The sequence below is a fragment of the Piliocolobus tephrosceles genome, chromosome 9 (assembly GCF_002776525.5).
Source record: "Piliocolobus tephrosceles isolate RC106 chromosome 9, ASM277652v3, whole genome shotgun sequence".
Classification (NCBI taxonomy): Eukaryota; Metazoa; Chordata; class Mammalia; order Primates; family Cercopithecidae; genus Piliocolobus; species Piliocolobus tephrosceles.
Window position 1 is genome coordinate 51,553,694 of NC_045442.1, and position 24,188 is coordinate 51,577,881.

At 34.5% G+C, this 24,188-nt stretch overlaps 1 non-coding gene across 1 annotated transcript; it reads left to right on the top strand.

Annotated features, from left to right (window-relative positions):
- The first annotated feature begins 259 nt into the window (after positions 1-259).
- On the top strand, positions 260-363 carry LOC111551343. Its single transcript, XR_002734329.1, has one exon. It is a non-coding gene; the product is annotated as a small nucleolar RNA U13 (small nucleolar RNA).
- The last annotated feature ends 23,825 nt before the right edge of the window (positions 364-24,188 follow it).

Here is a 24,188-nt window from a genome sequence, read left to right on the forward strand (position 1 = left end):
CTCAAAAGAAAATTATCACTAGAGTAAAAGGTAATTTACCCAATGGAAGAAAATATTTGCAGAACGTATATCTAGTAAGGGATTAATATTCAGAATATACAGAGGACTCCTAAAGCTCAATAACAAAAAACAAGCAACCTGATTCAAAACACTTGAATAGACATTTATCCAAAGAAGATATACAAATGGCAAATAAACACTTGAAGACATGCTCAACATCACTAATCATTAGGAATATGCAAATATAAACTACAATGAGATTATTTTGTAGTTCATAAGCGTGATGACTGGGTGTTCACATGCAGGTGCAAGATGTGCCACCCTCGAACCTTGTTACGACATCAGCACATTACCCATCAGATATTAAAAAAAAAAAAAACTACAATGAGATACCAGCTCATACCCATTTAGGATGGTATTTATCAAAATAAATCAGAAAATAATGATTTGGCAAGAATGTAAAGAACATAAAACCCTTGTGCACTGTTAGTGGGAATAAATATAAAATGCGAAACTGTTGTGAAAAATAGTATGGTGAATCCTCGAAAATTCAACGTGAAATTACCATATGATTCTGCAATTCCATTTCTAGGTATGTACCCAATAGTTTCTTAAATATGTATTTTTATACCCATGTTGTTAACAGCATTACTAATAATAGCTAAAATTTAGAAGCAACTCAAGAGTCTATCAACAGAATGGATAAGCAAAATGTGGTTTTTGTATGCAATAAAATATTATTCAACCTTAAGAAGGGAGGAAATTCTAATATATGCTACAACATATGTGAACCTTGAGGGTGTTATATCAAGTAAAATAAGCCAGTCACAGAAAGGCAAATACTCTATTATTCTACTTATATGAGGTACTCAGTGTAGTCAAAATCCTCAGAACAGACAGCAAAATAACGGTTGTCAGTGGCTAAGGGAGGGAAAATTTTTCAGTTTTAAAGATTGTAAAGAGTTCTGGGGATAGACAATAATGATGACTGAACAATAATATAAATGTAATTAGTGATAATTACATTATGTGTATTTGTACCAAAATACAAAATTGGAGAATATAAACAAATAAAAATAAATACATATAAACCAAACCAAACAAAACCCTGGTTTAAAAGAACAGAATTATGAGTTTGGTTTTGAACAAGCTAATTGGACATGTTATCGGGACATCCAAAAGAGGATGTCAAGTATCTAATGAAATATAGTTAGTTTAATGCCAGTTACTAACGCTATTGTCATTCAAGGATTCCATGCTTAGAAGTTGGAAGAGAAAATGTAATTTTTTGAGTCATCTCCACAGGGCCTTGATCATTAGGGATGCTCTGGAGATAAAAAAAATCTCACATTATTCATCACTGAGCAAAGATAGCGAGGTCTTAAAGCCATGCCCTCGCTGCATCTGTCACTGCATGCAGGATCCTGGGAGGGGTAACTTTGAGAAGGCAGCTGTCTGATGCTAGTTGAAATCTCTGAGAGAGGGAATGGTGGAGAGAGTGGTGTTGCTGAGAGAGAAAGAATGTTTGCAGAAAGCACTCAATGCTGGGACAACACGTCCTCCTTTGAAGAGGCAATAAGGCGACAAATCACTTTGTCCACAGTTCTCCTAGTTACGCATCACCACATCTACCATACTCCCACGTAATATGTTTAACTTGGTCCCTCCTAAGCTACTAATGACCTGGATCTATAAGATACACCTTTAAGAATGACTACTATAAATATTCATTTAAAAGATGTATATGGTTTATGGACCCTGAAGATAGTAAAATTACCTATGCAATAAGATGCTTCAGTGCTTTCAAAAGTATCAAACAAGATGTGATAGACCTTTTACTGCAGATAGAAATGCAGCAAGATAAACCTTTAGCTTTCCAAGTCATATATAAACATCTGTTATAAGTTACCTATGTTTAGTGTTATACTCATCCATACTCTGTCCACTTCTAGGATAACAAAGGTCAAAAAATGTTCATTTAATCAGGTGTGGAAAGGTTAATTACTCAAAAAAATAAATTTTAAAAACAATCAAAACAAACAGAAATTTCCAAATTATATCAAATACTCAGAGAACTCATCCTTGATTTCTCAAAGAATTTTCTCAAAAAAATAACAGAAATAACAATTTCAAGTGAAATATGATGAGAATATCTTCAGAATATTTTACTGTGTTTCTAATTAAATGTGAGTCCTTCTACATTACTGAAAGTGGTCTTAGTTTTATCCAAATAAGCTATTTTCAGAAATAAGAAAACATAAAGCTCAGTAAAACACTGCAATAAAAAGTATGATATTTAATGTAAAATCATTCAGAGTAATCATGTGAACATAGTTCTATTTCTGTCTATGTCTATACATCATCACCCTAATGCCAGTATATTTATTTTAAACTAAATATTGGTCTCCTGAGGCAGAGAGAATATAATAATAATAATTTAGAAAAAAAAAAAACTACATTTTAACACTGCCATTTTATCATAATAGTGCTATTTTTCCCTACATAATACAAAAACAAAGACAAATCCAAAAGGCATATTTGTGTCTTAAATTGGGGCAAAATAGAGCTTTTTTTCCCTCAAACATGGGACAGTCAGAAGTGCTTTCATCTTAAATTCTTACAGTTAGTTGAATTGTTTACACCAGTATTACATTTATAAATAGCTTCTCTTGTTTCTTAAAAATACTGGAATTTCATGTGGCATTTTTTGACAGCTTTATCATCTGTAATAACCATGTTTAGAAAAGACCTGGCAGGTGAACAAATACGCCACCAAGAAGTAGAAAGATAAACACTATTAAGAGGTTCTTAGACAATTTTTACAATGAAAACTATTTTATAAAAGACAACGCTGCTTTCTTCACATTTTAGAGTTAGTCTTCATAGGTGTCTAACACAATACTGGATGATTCTAAGCATAGTTTTCCACTTAAGTATTAATAGAAATAATTTATTATAAAAATATTCATTTATTTTAAAATTTAAGTTAGAAAGACGTTTGCTGCTTTCTGATATGAAATTTTGAGGCTCAGGAACCAATTATTTTTCTTTGAGAACACATCTCTGAAATTACAGTGTCAGTCAATGAGAAATATGGCTTGATATTCAAAGAGCATAAAATCTGATTTATATATGACTTTTAAGAATGCCTTTTTGTATAAAGTAATATATATTTACTTATTCTAGGAATGCAGTGATTTACACTAAATGGAGGATTTACTATGAGATATCTATCATATCTTCGCCTATATACACAAAGGCAAAGTTGAAAATGTTTTCAAATGCTATTGATTTCCATCGAGACTTAATGAAAAGCTTGACTTTCTGAAAACAGACTTATTATCACAACTTCCTTATTATCTGTTATACACTATTTCTTCTTACAAATGTTGTTGTCTGTTTAACTTGGCATTAGCAAAGGCAATAATAATTACTTTTAGTTGTTCGCCATGTTAAAACTTTTTTTTTTAAGGTCACTATTATAAAAGCAATATCAAAAGCAAAATTCCCTAAATATAAGATATAGTTTGGATGTTTTCTCCCCTCCAAATCTCATGTTGAACTGTAAGTCCTGGTGGGAGGTGTTTGGATCATGGTGAGTGGCTCCCTAATGAATACCTTTGTGCCTTCCCTGCAGTAATGAGTTCATGTGAGAGTTGGTTTTTAAAGGGCCTGACACCTCACCACTCACTCTCTTGCTCTCTCTTTTGCCATGTGATACACAGGCTCCCACTTTGCCTTTCACAATGATTGGAAGTTTCCTGAGGCCTCACCAGGAGCAGATAGTGGCACCATATTTCTTATACAGCCTGCAGAACTGTGAGCTAAATAAACCTCTTTTCTTTATAAATTATGCAGTCCCAGGTATTTCTTATAGCAACTCAAATGGATTAACACATTTTTCATGGAAAGAAATGTGAATGGATTTATAAGCACACGAGTTCTCATATAAAAACTAAACATATAGCTTAAATATGAAAAAACAAGTAAATATCATTATTAATAGGTAATAATTTAAGAAGTCCACAGTGAAGAACTCCTTCATTACACATCAATGTGTACCATAGGAGTCACCGATAAGGTGGTAACTGTCTGGAGGGAGGGAGGAGGGGAACAAAAGAACAAAGGGACTAAGATGGCGCATTTCCGGGTTCTTCATCACCAACTTTCCCGTGCCTGGGGAGCGACATAGGTCGACTGCGCAGGCGCCACCTGACGTCCCACCGAGGAAACCGAAACCTACCTGGCCGCGCCTACCGCCGGCCCCCGACCCGCCTATGTCCTGCCCACTGCCCTCCCACCCTCAGGCCCAAGACATAAAAGCCGCTCCCGGCAGGCGCGTGGCACGAACTTCCTCGGCCCTCCTCATACGAGGGACCCAGGAACTGCGCGCGGGAATGCCGGAGCGACTTCCTTGGCTTCCGCGACCGGAGACCGGTGAACTTCGCCCCTTCTTTACATTGGCTAGCTAATAAAGTTTCCTTTTATCTTGCTTACTTGCCTTTTTCTCTGGCGCCAGCTCTGGTGATGGCATAAAACAAATCAGTAACTAGAACAAATCTCTTCAAATTAGTTACTGATCTTTCAAAATCTGTTACTAGGTAAAAATATAAGAATTGTATTTCAAGAATTACATTGCCTTTGCTTTAGATTAAAATTATCACACATATGAGACAACTGCATAATCTGAAATATAAATTTAGGGAGAATGAGCTACAAATAGATAAACACTAAGAAAGTGAGAAAGATAGTAGGAAATTGGACAAAGATATTCCAGTTTACACAAGCCTGAGATTAGGTATGCCAACTTGCCTTGGATTCTTGAAATTTATACTCTATCATCATATGCACTGTTATCTTTGCAAAGCAAAGAAAGTGTGTGTAAGGAACCAAAAATGACATAAGTCCGCTAGGATATTTTTTATCTGCCACGTGTCTTGCTATAAACTCCTTCAAATAATTCTGATTGTAATAAAAATATCATTTTAATTGTTTTCAATATTTTATGAAGTTGTAAAATATTCCCAAGGAACGATTATCGGACAAATACTTGGCTCTGTGCTCTCTTTAGAGCAGTTTTCCACCTCAGGAAACTGCTTTTGAAATCAGCAAAATAAAACTGCTGATATTTTTAGAGTCATACAGTAATGTTTAGAGAAATTTTCTGGTTTCTTTTTGGATACAGGTACCCCAAAATTATTTAAAGTAATATTCATAAAATGACTGCCTTATAATATTTAATATAAAATGAAAGTAATTTATATTAGAGTGTATTAAGCATAGTGAATATTCAAAAAGCTCCAGTACATTCTGTCTCCTTCACACTTATTTTTAGTTCTGAAACTAATACAAGGATTTAGAAAATAGGACTTTATGCAATATAAACCACCTAGCTAGTATATTAATATATTAAAACTTTTTAATATTAATTATTAAAAAAGTATTTAGTGCCTTCATTATGCCAGGCACTCTTCTAAGCACTAAAGAAATGCAATGACCAAAACACATACAATTATGCTATCTTGGAATTTACAGTCCATGAGGAGTAAATGAAGAGAGATAAACAACAAACAAGGAAACAAGCAAATACAGAATATGTCATGCAGGGATTTTGGTTGTGATGAAATATTAATCATGTAAGGAAGGAAATGGTGGTGCAGGTGTTGAGGGCAATATTTCTGATACTATGAGAAAACAGGTCTGTCTGTGAAGGTTTCATTTCAGCAGAGAGCTGAATGAAATCAGTGTAAAAGGCATGCTGATATTAGGGAACAGAGTGTTCATGTAAAGTGCAATAATGAAATTGAAAAGGTCTAACTTGGTGTGGCTTGGAGTACGTGAAGAGCAACAAGATGACTAGTATGGCTGAAGCAAAGAGGCAGTGCATGGTAGAAAATTATCTCAGAGAGGTCACTAGAACAAATACATTGATCTGTTTGCAGTGAATTGATTCTTAAAATTTTAGTAATTATGATGTTATATTTACTCTATTAGACAACATGACAAGAAGAATGGATCATTAAAGAGGCATAAGTGGAAAACACCTGTTTCAAGATATGTAGTGCTATGATAACACCAAGGGAATACATTTGAAAGCATTAGTTTGCAGCTGCAGAAGTAATGAGTTTCTCTAATATTGCTTCTTTGTAAGTGAAAAGGAGCTGAGAAAATTAGATGACAAAAATTCTAAAAATTTTAAAGCAACAAAGGTAAACGCAATTAGATGTGAGGAATGTTCAACTGCCAACTGTCAGTATAGCTGTACTTGAAAGAAATTGATGGATCATCTAACAATTCTAGTCCCTTATATTCCAGCAGCCGCTTCCTGATAAAGTGTTCAGTTGGGAAGAAAGATAGGTATCAGGATCTGGCTTTCAGGATGAAGTTTCTTGAAACTTCTTCTCTCAACATTGTAGTTTAAACAGAAGTTTGAAATAATTATAAATTTTCAATAATTCTACTACATTTCTTTATTGTATATTAGCGAATTTTGTCATTTGCAACAATAGAGATTCCATCAAATTTTATGATCTCACTGAAAAGCTGTGATATTTTAAAATAATCAAATGTAAAAGTCTATTTCAAAGCTTTTGACATTTTAACTGTTTATACGAAAGAAAATTCAAATTAGTAATAATTTTCAGATTCAGTATCAAATTATGTGACAACTCAGCATATATTTCACACTAAGCCAATAAGGTAAGCTTACCGTTTTGATGTGTTTTTTATTTGATGGCATATCCTGCTAGTATCAAAGTCTGACCTATTTTCTGTGTAAAACAATGTATGATCTATGATGTTTCCATTTCCTATCTGAAATCAATGATTTGTAACATTGCTTTAATTATCATATATTATTATAACAAGTTTATTTTAAATATATTAATATATAGGCTAATATTCATATTACCATCATTAAATGAAAAACATGTTAGGTCACAGTGTGGTATCCTTATTAATATATCATAATATTTCTGTAAAATTTGAACTTTAGTCTTTATTCTTAGTTTTATTGTCACTTACAAAGAAACCACAATGAAGAATGAAACAGCTGCTTTCAGAGCTAATATATTCATCCAACATTTTCACTCTAAGACCCAATCAACACTCTTTGGTCCTTCAATGTTAATATGTGCACTGCCAAATGATTCCTTAGTCATGAGTTTTAGCAAGTTATAATTGGATAGTTTTCTCTATTACAGAACTTTTTTGAGTCTGACATACCATATGTACAATAGGACAATGAAATAGTGGTAATTTGTGGGTTTCTCTGAATGAACATATTTATATGTCCTTGAAACATTATTCCATGGAGTAGAACATGGGAAAAGATGTTTCTGTACCACAAATTTCTAGAGACCAGGACATAGATCTTAGTTTCCTAACCTCCTCCCTCTTAGAGCCTTCCTTTCACAGAGTAGTCAATCCACTTTGGAACAATCAATGAATATCACAAAACAATGTCAGAGTACTGCTTTCCAAGCCTCCTGCTATTGGCAACATGAAGGAAAATCTAGGTAGGCAGTGGGGAATATTCTATTTTCCCTTTATAATATGAAATATACTACTGGACAGCAAATGTATAAACTGTTTAAACTTGGAATCAAGTCACATCTTAGTTTCAGGGTGCTAATTATCGCAAACTGTAAAACTCTATACTTTTAATGAGAAAAGAAAGAAAAATCTGGTAATAGTACTTTTGACAGCACCAACAATATAATAGATATGAAGATTTTATGTCCCTGGATCAAATGCAGCTGCTGAAAGAACCTGAAAAACTCTATGAGGATGGATATTATACTAAGGAAGGTTGGGGAGGATAATAGCTTATCTGTCTTCTTATTGTTATATTTCTGGCTTCCTTTATAGGACCTCACTAATAATAAACTTTTAGTAACATCTCTTGATGGTTGAACCTAGAAAATGTATGATTATTTTCAACATAATGATCTCTATATACACTTCCAAATAGGAAACAAGTAGTAAGAAAGTGTATGATTCCTTCAAATGATCTCAACTCAGAGCTTTTACTCACAAAAATCAGAGCTCTTCCTTGGCTCTCTTATTTGAGCTCTGGTTGTAAGGACTGCAGTGGAAGCAGTTAACCTCCATTTATAACACAAGATCTGAATCAGTCTAGTAATATGGATTTCTGTAACTGCCCACTCATTAATATATAAAAGTGTTATAGTCACATTGGTACAAATTTGACATTTCCAAAACAAATACTTCCAAACAGCTTTTGGTTAATTTGTAATCTTATAAGGACTTAAGACCCATCCTTATAATCAGAGGTAAAAAAGGACAAATAATGTTTTCATAGAAAACCGTGCAGATTTAGTTATTGTCAGAAAATACCCAATACATAAAATTTTGCCAAATAAAAGTGTACTTTTTTCAAAAGTCTATTTTCCAATGTTTAAGTTGGGTACAATAGACTTGGTAGCCAAATGATACCATTAACTCAACCCCATACTGGAAAACAACATAAAATAATTAATTACTTTTTACAGAAAATGTATGTCCACAGCTTGTAATGAAGTGCCTATAAAAGACTAGTCTTTCAGAGTAGGTTTATTCCTAATTGAAAAGCTAAATTATCAACAAATGTTAACATTTTACAAGTTGTAATTGCCACTTTCTATTTAGTTGTCAAGTGTGCATGTCCATAGTGCATTTCTCTCCAAGATGCTATTGTCATTTTCTGAAAGTACCAAAAACACATTGCTCTTTAATACTGTTAGACACTTGGAGGAAATTCACGAACAATTCCCTTTGGACTAGCAACGAAATACCACACTTGAATATCATCCTTACTTCTTCAAGGTACTTAGAAAAGGTCATCCATTCAGAAAGAACAAAACCAAATAAAATTAGATACTCTCTGAGAAGAGGCTTGCTTTGACAGTTAATCTTTATCAATTAACATGCTCTAGAATGGGGCATCCATGTGTGGTATGCTTCACGACAAACCGTTCACTTTCACTCCATTCACCACCTCACTGAATACTCTTAGTTTATTTGAATTGAATATTCAGTTGACACTTGAACAACATGGGGGTTGCCACCTATAGTGCAGTCCAAAATTTGCATATAACTTTTGACTCACCCGAAATTTAACTGTTACTAGCAGTTAATAGATAATAGTTAATAGTTGACTGGAAGTTGGTGATAACATAGTGAATTAATAAATATTTCCATGTCTTATGTATTATTAATACATACTATATTATTACAAAAAAGTTTAGAAAATATTACTAAGGAAATCATAAGGAAGAGAATAATGTATGTACTAATAATTAAGTGTAAGTGGCTCAGCATAAGGATCTTCACCCTTCTCATCTTCACATTGAGCAGGCTGAGGAGAAAGAGGAAGGGCTGGTCTTTCTGTTTCATGGGTGGCAGAGGTGAAGGAAAATCCACACATAAGTAGACTCATTCAGTTTGAACTGGTATTGTTTAAGGGTCAACTATATTACACTTTGGGAGAAGGATAATGTGTGTTGCATGTTTGATATAATGCTACATGGAAATGATTACTCCCAAATGGAGTAATGGTCAAATTTTCTAAAAGATTTGTAATAAGATTAATAAACTTCATTCATCCACGAAATGTTTTTAGTTTCAAGTCAATATAAACCATTAGAAAAAAAAGCAGACGTGCTTGATGATAATATGAATTTTGTAATAAACTTTCATGTATATGTCAAAACAAAAACAACAGATATCTAAAAAATTAATGCCTAAAATGAAAACACAGAGTTGGACAAAATAATGAAAGCAAGAATATATGTTACCTGTCTAACTAAAATTCTATTAAAACATGACTTATTTGCATTTCATCTCCAAAACAAAAATAATTTCTCAAATTCATTGTAATGTAAAATGTAAAACTATATATGTGAGTACATGCTTTGAAGTATAATATATTTCACTATGAAACTTCAAAATTGTTTAAGAAGTGTTTTGAGGCCAGGTGTGGTGACTCATGCCTGTAATCCCAGCACTTTGGGAGGTCAAGGCAGGTGGATCACGAGGTCAAGAGTTCAAGACCAGCCGGGCCAATATGGTGAAACCCTGTCTCTACTATAAATACAAAAATTAGCTGGGTATGGTGGTGCATGCCTGTAGTCCCAGCTACTTGGGAGGCTGAGGCAGAAGAATCGCTTGAACCCAGGGGGCGGAGGTTGCAGTGAGCCAAGATTGCACCATGCACTCCAGCCTGGGCGACAGAGTGAGACTCCATTTCAAAAAAAAAAAAAAGTGATTTGAATTCATATTTCTACTTGGCCAAAATTTATTTTCAGATTTTATTTGTACATACACAAATACATAAAGGTTTAGAAAAATTTTTAGATCTTTACATTTATGCAGTTGTTATATAACTAATATCAATTTTAATATTATACTAAATTCTGTGGAGATACCTGAAGAAAAAGAAAGAATAATTATTTTAACTATGTATTTATTCTACAACTATTTATTCCAGCTGTACCCTCAAGAACTTATTAGTATACTTAAAATCATGTAAATTATTATCAGTAACTATTTGAAGACTTTTTATAGCATTAAGTTTTATATAAAAAGGAAAACACTGTTCTTATGGGTAACCACCATATTCAGGGTAAAAGACAAAAAATAAAATATATTGAAAATTGAAAAGAGTCAGTTAACACTGGTTTCAATAGAAATTAAGTTTGGAGATAAAGCCTAATGTTAAATTCACCTTGGTGATCAATCAACACAGCCTATGGTAGCAGCGTTCTTAAATGTGAATTCAGTTGTTAATTTGCTGACATCTTTTATATAAAAAAAAATCATAATGAAGAATCTTTTCACAGTGGTAAATTCAATGATTTGAATTTCCAAACCCTTCAGAAAAGAGAAAATTAACTTTTTAAAAAGTCCATCTTTTAATTAAAGAAAGGTTAAAGTTAGGAGAGAGAGAGAGTAAGTATTACTTTTCCAGTCCCTGGATTTAACCATAACAATTGAAAGTGAAAAATTGCTAAAAGTTCCTAAAATTTGTTTAACCTTAAGAATCAAAACAGATAAGGTTAATATATCCATGGTTTTTTAAAACTTACAAATACTACTAAATGTTTTAAGTTGTTCTTTGTCTAATTAAGCCAGGTTGAAAGTTCAAATTAACTGAAACACAAGATTTTATTTTTATTTATTTATTTATGTATTTATTTATTTATTCATTCATTCATTCATTCATTCATTCATTTTGAGACAGAGTCTCGCTCTGTCACCCAGGCTGGAGTGCAGTGGCATGATCTCAGCTCACTGCAATCTCCACCTCCCGGGTTTAACTGATTCCCCTGCCAAAGCCTCCTGAGTAGCTGGGATTACAGGCACCTGCCACCACACCTGACTAGTTTTTTTTTTTTGTATTTTTAGTAGAGATGGGGTTTCACCATGTTAGACAGGATGGTTTCGATCTCCTGACCTCATGATGTGTCCGCCTCGGCCTTCCAAAGCACTGGGATTACAGGCGTAAGCCACTGCACCCTGCCTGAAACACCATATTTTAAAGTGATAATTCCCAATGTGTCATTCATTATATTTGGCTGAATTATACCAATTGCACTTTCATTGCTGTTGATTTTAGTTTTAATTCAATGTACGTATTAGTTCGTTCCCACACTGCTAATAAAGACATACTCGAGACTGGGTAATTTACGAAGGAAAGAGGTCTAATCAACTCACAGTTACACATGGCTGGGGAGTCCTCACAATCATGTTGGAAGGAGAAGGGGGAGCAAAGCCACATCTTACATGGTGGCAGGCACAAAAGATAGTGTGTGGGGGAATTCTTCTTTATAACACCATCAGATCTAGTGAGACTTATTCACCATCATGGGAACAGCATGGGGAAGACCACCCCCCCCCCCATGATTCAATTACCTCCCACGGGTTCCCTCCCACAGCATGTGGGATTTATGGGAACTGCAATTCAAGATGAGATTTGGGTGGAGACACAGCCAAACCATATCAATGTGAAAATAGAAGAATATGCACAAGCTCTTGATGTTACTTCTCAATTTTAAAACATGTTTATGTTTTCAAACTTTCATGGTTTTGGAACAAAAGAGAATCATTAATACTTTTTAATTTAACAACAGAATTTTCTTAGTAGCATATGTGACCTATGAGATTTGTTTATTATTTTATATCTAGTTACTGAATTTAGAATTTTGATAGAAACAATGTTACACAGAAATATCTGATTGTATTAGTATCACAGATCTCCAATTTGAAATACTTTTAGATGACTAACAATAATATAAAAGTACTATAAATGTACTTTAGATGTTTCAGTAGCTAGATGACACAATTATCATAGAAGTGAGGGTTTTAAAATGATTTCAAAAGCATTGTTAGTGTAACACTGCAAACATCAGCTCCTTCAGGAAGTAATTCCTGATTAGTTCCATACTCTCCCTTGGATCATCCACTTGTTCAACTCATCTCTGTAACTGTCCTGAGCTAAAATTTTTATACGATTTCTTTAAGTGACTTTCTGTTCCTCAAGATTCTAACTAGACACTGTTTTATGTTTCTCCTAAGCAACTTTGTTGTATGACCTGGCAAAATCAGTTATTATGGAAGGAAGCAAAAATATATGTAGCTAATATTAGTGGATGACTAAGATCTCAGAAAAAAAAAAAGATGTCAAAAATATTTATGATCAGGGCAGCAAACATTATGATAGGAATTGTAATCAATATTAACCAATGTCCCTTTGCCCTCACCCTCCACTCTTACTCATCCATTCACTCATAGATTACTTGAGCAATGCATATTGGGTTTTTTGGTTGCCTTTGTTTGTTATGTTTATTTTTTATTTTTGTTTGTTTGTTTGTTTGGAGAAAGAGTTTCGCTCTTGTTGCCCAGGCTGGAGTGCAATGGAGTGATCTCAGCTCACTGCAACCTCCGCCTCCTGGGTTCAAGCAATTCTCATGTCTAAGCCTCCCGAGTAGCTGGGATTACAGGCACCCGCCACTACGCCTGGATAACTTTTGTATTTTTAGTAGAGACGGGATTTCAGCATGTTGGCCAAGCTGGTCTCCAACACCTGACCTTAGGTGATCCACCCACCTTGGCCTCCCAAAGTGCTGGGATTACAGACGTGAGCCACTGTGCCCAGCCACATATTGTTGTTTTATATGCACACATGTGAATTTATATAAATAACATTTTGTTATATACTTAATTTTCTTAACTATTTTCACTATACACTATGCTTTTAAGACCCATATATTTTTCTGTGTATTCATTATTCATATAACTCACCAATACCCAATGGCTTCTTAAAATATGGCTTTTTTTTTTTTTTTTTTTTTGGAGAGGAAGTCTCATTCTGTCACCCAGGCTGGAGTGCAGTGACAGGATCTCAGCTCACTGCAACATCTGCCTCCTGGGTTCAAGTAATTCTCCTTCCTCAGTCCCCCAAGTAGCTGGGATTACAGGTGCCTACCACCACACATGGCTAATTTTTGTATTTTTAGTAGAGATGGGGGTTTGCCATATTGGCCAGGCTGGTCTGGTCTCAAACTCCTGACCTCAGATGATCTGCCCGCCTCGGCCTCCCAAAGTGCTGGGATTCAGGCGTGAGCCACAGCACCTGGCCATATGCCTTTTACCTGAAAAATCCTCAAGTGTTCATACATATCTAGGAATCAAAATCTATTTCCAATCTAATAGGAAAAATGGCTAATTTTTCACCACCTTCCATTGCCTCTAGTCGATGTTCTTCTATTCGGCATCAGACTGCATCTTCACAGACTATTGTCCTGAGGAATGTTACACTGGAATCTGGTGGCTGATTTAGTATAGGCCATACATTGTTGAAGTTCATGAATCATCAAAGATGGAAAACTCAATTTCCATCGAGACAGAGGAAATATTTCTCCTCACTTTTTTCTTTTCGTCTATGTGAAAACCACAGTGAGATACATTGCTTATCCAATTCTCTGAAGATGCAACTTAATCGGGAGTCAGTGATTCCTTTGGAATCAAAAAATGTACCAAAATTTTATACAATATTTTGAATGTACATAATATACATTTTTGCCTAATTTTCATTGGATCTTTACCCTATGGCCATACATACAGTCAGCAGTGCTTTTAGGAAAGTAAACATACAGGAGACTTTTTTAAATGTTTAGTTTATGACTTGGTACTGTGTGAAATAATCAAGGACAAAATATTTCCAAAACTAAACTAATTTTTGAACTAAGTAATAGCAAAAGTAGAAAATAAATAAAATCTACTATAGAAAATGCTAATTTTCAGAAAAATATGCATTTATAACTGGATATCTATTTAGATTGAAAATTAAACAAATAAAAAATTTAAAATGTTTAATTTTCAATCTAAATAGATATCCAGTTATAAATGCCTTTCAATTGCTGACTACCTAAGTATGAAGGAGGGCTATTTACTCGTTTTTTTAATTTAAATTTCGCTTCTATCTTAGCATGTTGTTTTTTTTTTCTGCACATAAGTGCAAATATGTTCAATAGTGAACTGCGTCACATATATCACAAAAATATGTGAAATGATTATGAGTCAATTTAAACTATCTGCAAATTAAAACTTAATTTTAGTTCCTTGATGTATTAAGATATATTAATAAAAGATAAAAGTAGAAGACATTTATTAGACAACTGTCCGAAGGACCTGGTATATGGGCTTCTGCATAAAAAGACTGAAGCCCCAGTAATTAAATAAGAAATCCACTAAAGTCTACCACACACACGAGTGCACACACTGTTATACATGTGGGCATTTTTTTTTTTTTTTTTTTTTTTTTTTTGGTGTGGGGGACATGGGGGAAAGATTCTTGCTCTGTCACCCAGGCTGGAGTGCAGTGGCGCAATCTCAGCTCACTGCAACCTCCACTTCCTGGGTTCAAACAACTCTGCCTCAGCCTGCCGAGGAGCTGGGATTACATGCCACCATGTAATGGTGGAACGTAATTGGGGAACCCCGATCACTGCCTTTAAAAAGCATTCTCTGTCCTGTGCCTATGTTAATGGTGTGGACAGGGGGGCCTCCACCACTTCTCATCCCAGTGGTGCCTGAGAAAGTTTCCTGGTTCCATGCGCAGGGTGCAAGAATGGCTTCCTCCTCAAAGCCGTGTTGTACTGTGCAACCAATCTAGAATCTCATAAAGTCTCATCCCTGCCAAGAAGCTCATCCAGTCATCCATGAGCAACAGTTTCTAAATAGTGGCCCTTGTTTCTCTGTCTTTAATCCTAAAAGTGCTGAGTAAACAATCTACCATGCAATTTACCCTCCTGAGCATTCCTAGGATCGCCTTCCTCAACAGAAACTGCTCCTTCTTGAGTTATAAAAGAAAGGTCTATATGTACATTTCTTAATGTAACCAGATACAGTTTTTAGACTAGAAGAGTAAAGAGGAATTGGGATTATTATGTGCCTTACCTTGTATATATCTATGTTGGCAGATAAAATATAGGGACATATTTATATGTCCCTAAAAAAATAGTGATCTGAAATTCAAACTGGTTATTCTGTGTGAGTGCGTGTGTGTGTGTGTGTGTGTGTGTGTGTGTGTGTATTGTTTTGCTATATTTGATGAACCTAGCCTTAATAAGAAATGGAACCACAGGTCAGCCAACCACAAAATTCCTTCTTAAATCTGTAATCATTTGAAAATGAGGCTTAGAAGAATTAATAAATTATTTAAATCCATAGGCAGCAGTTATACCAAAATGGTCACTTTATTAATGTGATATGAACAGAAAGAGTTATTAAATATTTCACTAATGATCTAAAATCATATTGAAAATTAAATGCAGATGTTAGATTTTGATAGCATAAATACATAATTGCCATTAATATATTCACAAAACATTATTAGGAATGTAAAACCCTTTTTATTGCGTTATCATGATGAAATTGTCATAAATTAAGCTATAGATATCAAATTCTTACTCCATAAATTTTTGACCATCACTTTCATAATTTATTTACATTTTTCCTACAATCATTCTTTAATTTATTATAAAATGGGGTGCTCTTCTAATTAAAACATGAATCTCCATGACTGATTAAAATGGAATTATAAAAATTTAACATTCGCTCTGATAATTTTGCACATTAATCACGGTGTAAACATAATGAGTATAATGGGCATTAAAACTAATCACATGTTTATAGTAAAATAAAAATATTGAGGCCAGAGATTAAAGTTTTCACAGGAAGAATTATGCAAGTGTAAACCATTTGTATCTTTAACATATTCCATTAATTTATATAGCACCAATAGAATATAACTTGACCCACAATGTTTCTTGTTTTGTGTAAGTCTATGTTCTGTTTGATCTTAACACTATCTTATTTATTTATTCATTCATTTTTAAGACGGGGTGTCACTCTGTTGCCCAGGCTGCAGTGCAGTGGCACGATCCCAGCTCACTGCAACTTCTGCCTCCCAGGTTCAAGCAAACCTTCTGCCTCAGCCCCCCAGTAGCTGGGATTACAGGCATGCACCACCATGCCCAGCTAATTTTTGTATTTTTAGTAGAAAGAGGGTTTCGCCATGCCATGTTGGCCAGGCAGGTCTCAAACCCCTGACTTCAGGTGATCCACCCACCTCGGCCTCCCAAAGTGTGGGATTACAGGCATGAGCCACTGTGCCCGGCCAACACTATCTTATTCACACAGAGAATTCAACATCATCAGTTACATAAATGCGATCTTTTCACCACTTTTATAAAACATACAACATAAAAAGATTCCAAAACTTTTAATAAATATATTTTGAAAAATAATATTTTATATATATACAATTTTTTTGTTTGCTTGAGATAGGGTCTTGCTTTGTCACCCAGGCTGGATTGCAGTGGCATGATCTTGGCTCACTGCAGTTTCCATCTCCCAGGCTGAAGTGATCTTCCCACCTCAGCCTCTCCAGGAGCTGGGACTACAGGGTCATGCCACGATGTTGACTAATTTTTTTAAAAAAATCTTTTGTAGATACGAGGTCTCACTATATTGTCCAGGCTGGCCAATAACTCTTGCACTCAAGAAATTCTCCTGCTTTCGGCCTCCAAAGTGCTAGGCTCCACCACACCCACCTTATATCATTTTTCCTAAAAATCAATACTTTTTAAAATTATTTTCAGAGGTGAAGTTTGCCTGATTTTACATCTGCTAGATGTCTTGAAAGTCAAGTCTCATCAGATGAGTGGGAGAAAAATCACATAACTTAAATAGTATATGTAAAAAAGTCTCAGCATTGGAATTTTAATTCTGGAAGTTTCCTTAAGGAAAACAAAACAAAACAAAAAAAAATCAATTAGGCCAGGCGCGGCTCACTCCTGTAATTCCAGCACTTTGGGAGGCCGACCCGGGCAGATCAAGAGGTCAAGAGATTGAGACCATCCTGGCCAACATGGTGAAACCCCATGTCTACTAAGAATACACAAATTAGCCAGGTGTGGTGGTGGGTGCCTGTAGTCCCAGTTACTTGGGCGGCTGAGGCAGGAAGCTTAAACCCCGGGAAGCAGAGGTTGCAATGAGCCAAGATCACACCACTGCACTCCAGCTTGGGTGACAGAGCAAGACTCTGTATCAAAAAAAAAAAAAAAAATTAAAATCCCAGGGCTTCAGCTTTCTCATCTCTAAAATAGATACAGGTATGTAGATACACATATAGATAGATATAAATATCTTATATTTATTATTAGGATTTTGTTGAAGATCAGAGTTGGATCAATTTGAAATTTGGTAAAATATTAGGCTATAAATACAAAAGGAATTATTGTATGAGCACATAAATTATATGTAAATATATTATATGTAAATGAATAAATCAAAGGCACTTGAAAGTAATATTTGATTAATATGTAGTTTTTGTTTTATCCCTGGAAAATTTTGACATCATTAATTTGTTAAGTAAACCCTTCTTGTTTGGTAAATTTTTTCATGTTCTATTCAGATAATGGAGAATTATAAATTAATCTATAAAATTAATTTCCCATATGTATATATATGTAATTATTGTAGCCATTTTTCTACCTTCCTGTGAACAGCCAGTAGGTAATAAGAATAACTCTTTTCAAATAACCTAAAAATCATGAGCTTATAGCCTCATGGGATTACTGGTGATTGTTTTGTTCACTCTTCCTGGGGGTAAACAATTACATGGATAACAGAAACTAACGTTCTTTAAAAAAATCAGTGCTTCCTTGGCCTTTCAGGAATCAAATTCTCAGCTATATCTTCTTTTAAAGATTCAGAACACTATAAACACTTTTACATTAGACGCCAAACTTCTGTTACAATACTTCACTTCTCTTGAAATAATTTTTCTGGCTGGGCCTGGTAGCTCATGCCTGTAATCCCAGCATTTTGGGAGGCCAAGAAGGGCGCATCACCTGAGGTCAGGAGTTCAAGACTAGCCTGGTCAACATGGTGAAAACCCATCTCTACTAAAAACACAAAAAGTCAGTTGGGCATGGTGGCGGGTGCCTGTAGTCCCAGCTACTTGGAGGCTGAGGTAGGAGAATCGCTTGATCCCAGGAGGTGGATGTTGCAGTGAGCCGAGATGGTACCACTGCACTCCAGCCTGGGCACCAGAGTGAAACTCCATCTCAAATATATATATGAGAGAGAGACTATCCTGTTCATTCAATTATAATGGAAACATCACAACTCAGGATAATTTGCTTGTCAACTTATACACAGAACTACTGTTCCGCCAGGCAATTGTTGATCTTAATCCGCTGTTTTCACCAATATGGGGTCTCTATATAGGATAAATCTCCACATTTTTGGTCTAAATGTAAAAGACTGTATCCAGCTCTCACTTATGTATGTGAATTTAGCCTAATCTGTCTGGAAATCATCATCATCATCATCAAATAGCAGTACTCAAATTTGACAAATGCTGTCTATTTTCTAAGTCTGGGGCATGAAGAGTCATTTCATTAAATCTGAACAGAAATCTCATGACATAGGTACTATGATTATCCTTGCCTAATAGGTATAAAAACGAATGCCAAAGTAGCTCACTCAAGATTATATGACTCATGAGTGGCAAAGCTGGTTTTTGAACTTTCATCCAACTTAACTACAAACCCCAGAATTCAAATAATATTTCAAATAATATTATTATTTGTATTTTAAATAATTTGCATTTTAAATAATTTGATTAAAGACCAAAAGCCTTGCCTTCTTTTCTAGAATAAATGCAAACTACCAGTTCCTTGCACTAGCCTAGGCCAGTCTTGTAACTGAAACCCACTGGATTCAAAATCTATTCCAAGTACTGAACTTCCTTCTGAAAATTCCCTCATCTATAAATTTGAGGAGGATGATAATTGCAAAGATGCCAGGGAAATTTATAATCATTACTGAACTAATCCTTTTGAAAATATGAAGCAGCATTAAATGTTAATATTACTAATTTGTTTTAATTAGATAAAGTGGCAAATGTGTCCAAAAAGTCTGCAACTAAGTTCATTACTCTCATTTATGCAGCTAAGCTTAAGTTCTACCAAATGTATGTTTTAAGTTGATTAAAAATACGGTTGGCTGCATTTACAAATACCCATTATTAACATGCTATACTGGTAAATATATTTTTGCTCTTATGACAAGAGAGTGATGTATTTTGGTCAAAAAAATTATACCTCAATAATTATCTGCTCTGCTTCTATTTTTATTTTATTTTCAATAGACGTGTATTTATTCATGCATTTGTATTCCTATTGAATGAAGGATGTTATGTCACTTGCATTGAGTACATAGGCATCTCTTTTGACAAATAAAATCAGAATCTAAACTACAGAACCAGGTTAAAGTGGGAACAGAGGTACAATTTTAATACAGGTCAAAGTTTTGCTACTGTTTCACTTAAAATTTGTTTTTAAGCTTTCTGAATGTTCTCTCAAAGAAAAAGACTTAATGATGTACATACCTTTTTTGTATTGTTAACAGGGAAAAAACATACTAATATGAATGGTACTACATACATTATACATGTTATACAAGAGAAGAAAATTATATATTCAAGATAAACATTTTTATAATTACAATACTTCAACATAAGTATGTTCAATATAGTAAAGATGCAGGTTGTATAAACTGTCAAGCAAATTATTCTCAATTATGCTTATATTCTATTTAAAATCAACATTAATGTTGACAATATTCATATTTAAGGATTTGTTATTATTTAAATAGGTTCAAATTTGCTGTTTTCAGTATTATTAGTAAGAAAAGTAGGCTCTGGTACCAAATATATATATTTTTAGCTCCCTTCTGTGAGTGTTTCTATTAAATGCTATGGGCTCACAGTTTTACATGCCTCTCACCACCTCACTGCTCTTGTTGCCTATAATATTTTATTAGTTTAATCCTTCTGAAATAATCCTGGTCATTCAAAACTAATACATCAAAATCTTCTAGAGTGAACAAAAGAAAAAACATTTGTGAAGATTAAAAGAAAAAGGAGACTTCTCAAATATAATAACTTTAAAGAATACATCTTACAATGGTGGTTTGATATAAAGATAATTTAGATCCATCTACTTTGAAAAGATGCTTTCTTGACAGTTGAAATTTTTTACACTATTTTAAGTGTTTTCCTCAAGAAATTCTTGTTAAGATGTCATTTGTTAGCTTTCCAGTTCCCTGAGGCCTGGGTCTGAGAGACTATCTGAACAGTGGGTGCTCAGTACGGGTTTGTTGAATTGAAACAGAATAATGTCAGTCATATCAAAAAATAAAAAATAAAAGAATAAGAGGAAAAAAGAAAGAAAGCAGAGCAAATGAACAGCTTTGGTTTTGACACTTGTACAAGTGCCGAATCGACAGCATATGGCCAGGTATAACCTAGTGTGCGAGTGAGAAGGTGGATTAACCTGGGCTGACCTTTTCTAATGGACAAAGCAACTTGGATCCTCTATTTTAAATTGCTTAAAACTTTGATGTAGGAGGTGTTATATTATTTTGTCTTGACTTGTCATAGGCCTCTGGCACCTTATCAGCAAATGCAAACCTGGGGCTACATTTTTGACTATCTGGTAGATATTTATGGCAAAGACAGCAATAAAAATTCCAGAAAAGAAGTTGCTGGCAGCTAAGACTCTTTTACTTATCTGAATGGTACCAAACCCACAAACTTCTTCACGAGATTTGTAAGATGCCTGCTTCTGAAAATTTTTACTGCTCAAAGCTGACATTAATTCAAAGCTTATTATAGATGTATTATAGATGGCTTGCAAAAATACAAAATGGATGGTGGTTTGTATAAAAACAAAAATGAAACAATTAAAAAAAAAACCCACAAAAATAAAGCCTGCACAAATGCAAGAAGACCATGAGATGGTGTGTCTCAGTTCTGGTATGAAAATAACAATTTAATGTCAATTTATAATTTTATTAAGATGGGAGTCATAATGATCATGTGCCATGTGAGAATATTTGAGGCAGATCAAAGAAGAGAAAAAGGATAAAACCTCTAGTATTACCAAACCTTTGCTCTGTTATCATTTCTGAAAAAAAAAAAAAAATGTAAAGCTAAGAAAAACTGGGTCATTTTGAAGAAAATGAAGTCAAAAAGGTGAATACAAATTTTTGCTCTAGCAACACAATGAAAAACTGTTAGAAATAAAGGACTAGGCAGGGCACGGCACGGCACACCTGTAATCCCAGCACTTTGGGAGGCGGAGCAGGGCGGATCACCCGAGGTTGGGAGTTTGAGATCAGCCTGACCAACATGGAGAATAAAAAAATTAGCCCGGCGTGGTGCCACATGCCTGTAATCCCAGCTACTCGGGAGGCTGAGGCAGGAGAATCGCTTGAACCCAGGAGGCGGAGGTTGTGGTGAGCCAAGATTGCAACATTGCACTTCAGCCTGGGCAACAAGAGTGAAACTCCATCTCAGAAAAAAAAAAAAAAAAAAACAAGGAAGAAAGGATTAAAGTTACAAAATCTCACAAAGAGGTTCCATTGCCTTAACTTATCTAGTAACTATATAATAACATTTACTGTTCCATCAAAAACAAAGGAGATAGTTTTCATTTTAGCAATTTACTTGTTTGGCACTCTACATACATTGCTTCATAAAATATTTAAGGTTATGATAGGAGTCCTGCTGCGGTGGCTCACACCTGTCATCCCAGCTCCTGAGTCCAGGAGTTTGAGAACAGCCTGTACAATACCCATCTCTACCAAAACTACAAAAAAATTAGCCAAGCATAATGGTGTTCACCAATAGTCTAAGTTACTCTGGAGGCTGAGTTAGGAGGCTTGATTGAGCCCAGGAGACAGAGGCTTCAGTGAGTGGAAATCAGGCCACTGCACTCCAGCCTGGGTAACAGAGTGAGACTCTCTCTCATAAATAAATAAATAAATAAATAAATAAATAAATAAAGTTATGATGGGCAGAACGTTTTCAGTATGAAAGAAAGGCAAGAGGTCATCATACACATTTTTCATTAAAGAAAAAGCAACAGGTCAATAATTAAACATAATTAAAATAAAATTCAAGATTTAAAGGAATATCCTATCTGACAAACTTTTGCTTTCTTTTTTCTGTGAAAATTTCACCTGAAGATGTCCGAGTATCAGGGGAGGAGTAAGGAGGAATAGGTAGGAAAACTTGGCTAGGAGTAGGATGTTTAGCTTTCATTTGACACACAGCCGTCATACTGAACTGTGTGTCCTTTTCCATTGTAAACAGTCACATAATACATAACAAAAAAAAATTTAAAAAGCAATGCATGTATATTTTTAGTTTATATGTTGATTTGTTTGAACAGTCATAGATTATTAAATACTAAGATATAGTGTATTCGATGTGTAATACACATACATTATGTATATGTCATATATATGATACATGCTACACTTGTTTTCATACACATTGAGTTCTACATGTAAATTAAAGTGATTTAGGATTTTCAAGATCTCACTGAAAGAATACCTCTTAGAGTGAAAATCATAAATGAATATGCATAAAGTATTTCTAGTGGAAAAATGAATTCCCTTGTCTAGACGCAGTCATGAGAAAAAATAAAAGGAGGAAGTTATCTGTGGAGATTTCTTATTGCACTGGGTATCTTTCATTTGCCCTGGCAAATCCAATCTCTATTCTTCTCAAATCTGCTCTGTGCACCCAGGAGGCTGAAATGTACAATGTATTACTTACAGGGCTCCCTTACTGCCTGATGTCAGTGGGGTTCAGCCAATAAAAAGCAGGAGCAAGTGACTGGAGGAAGGGAGAAGAGCAAGAACTGGAGGAAGAGACAAGGGTGTGTCAAGTAGTTACATTTCTGACTCCCTCCTGCTTCTAGGAATGCTGGCACTAACTACTTCCTTGAACCAAAAGTCAAAGATCCAGCCAGGCAGCCCTGTCCTCACAAGCTTCTCTGTCTATGGATTTTAGCAAATTATTTACCTCTCCCCTACAGGACTATGAATGATACCAGGGCCCCTTTATTACTAACTGAGAGGTTCTAGACTATCCTTGTGTGGCTTCCCTGTGGGGTGCCCAAATATTTATTCCATATTTCTCAAGTTACCACATCAGTTATCTTTTGGAAACCTTTATGTACACCTAAAATATCTAGAAATTTGAGACCTTTGTTTTCTGGATCTTTTTCAAGAATCAGTTTAGGTGCTGACAATAGGAATTTAGCACAGTAATTTTTCAAAAATACACTTAAAACTATGTCAAACTGTTAATTAATTATGTAACATATTTGTTGCTTCATCTAATTAGATTTGCAGTTCTTATATACACCATGCATATAAAAATATATTTGATACAAATTATAATACAAGTCATACAAAAATATACCATTATAATAAAAGAACATTTTCTAAAGAGATTTTAAAAGTGTAAGTCAAATGCCTTAATGTAATACCACTTCTAAAATGTAGTCTAAAGAAATAATCTTGCATGTGTGGTTAGATTTAACTACAGAAATATTCATTGTAACCTTTCTTTAGAAGTGAATATTGAAAACTGAAATAAATCTAACTGTCCAACTGTATAATTGCTAGTTATGGAATACTAACAAATGAAATCCATGCTTTTAAAATAGGATTTAGTGACCCAAATATATGTTCAAAATACTTATAAGGAAAAACTGGCATGTTATTAAAGAAGATAGAATAAAATTTCTTTTTGAAAA